The sequence below is a fragment of the Penaeus monodon genome, chromosome 29 (assembly GCF_015228065.2).
Source record: "Penaeus monodon isolate SGIC_2016 chromosome 29, NSTDA_Pmon_1, whole genome shotgun sequence".
Lineage (NCBI taxonomy): Eukaryota > Metazoa > Arthropoda > Malacostraca > Decapoda > Penaeidae > Penaeus > Penaeus monodon.
The window spans coordinates 37,558,299-37,559,090 of NC_051414.1; positions in this window are offsets into that span (position 1 = coordinate 37,558,299).

Consider the following 792-nt stretch of genomic DNA (forward strand, 5'->3'; position numbering starts at 1 on the left):
GTAATAAAAATGGGAGAGGAAAATACATTACTTGCCGAAAGTAATGATCGGTAGAAATTTTCCGCGCAGAGGTTGTAAAATAAGACAAACAAAATTGTTGCAGACATAAAATTATGTATTTTTAAATTCAAATTTTAGTTTCATTTACCCGCTGTACTTTAACCTTTCCCCCGCCCCTTTTTTGCGACAAAATTTTTTTTTATTATTTGAGCTGGCTTGCTTGCTTTAAAGTCTTTGGTCAAGCTCTTGTGTATCTGGGAAAAATCAAGCTTGTTCGTTTTGACTGGAAAGAAAAAAAAAATTTTAAATTACATGATAGTTCTCTTGCTTAACAATACCCATTTTATACCATTTATCAATTTAAATACGATTATTTAAGTAAATTTGTTTTAATTAGCTTTGTACCCGTTATATTATTCTTAGCAGGGTACAACTATAATAATCGAAAATTAAGTGAATTTTTTGACACGATACATACACAAATAATGCGATTTGGGGATAATGATACATATAAAAAAATTTTGCTCAAAAATAAATATTTTTTTCGCTACAAAATTTACTATTTTTGTAAGATTGAACGTAAAAGAAAATTGATTTCGTGTAGTTGTATGTTGGCTTGAAATTCGGCCAATCTGCCTACAACATGTACAAAATTATAATCATTTGTGTATGCTATCTTTTCATAACTATGATCACCTTCCCCTAACTCATGATTTATAAATCAGTTTATATAGCAGATATTTTTTTATAATCATGATCAATTTTGCTATGATCCCACTTAAAAATTCAGTG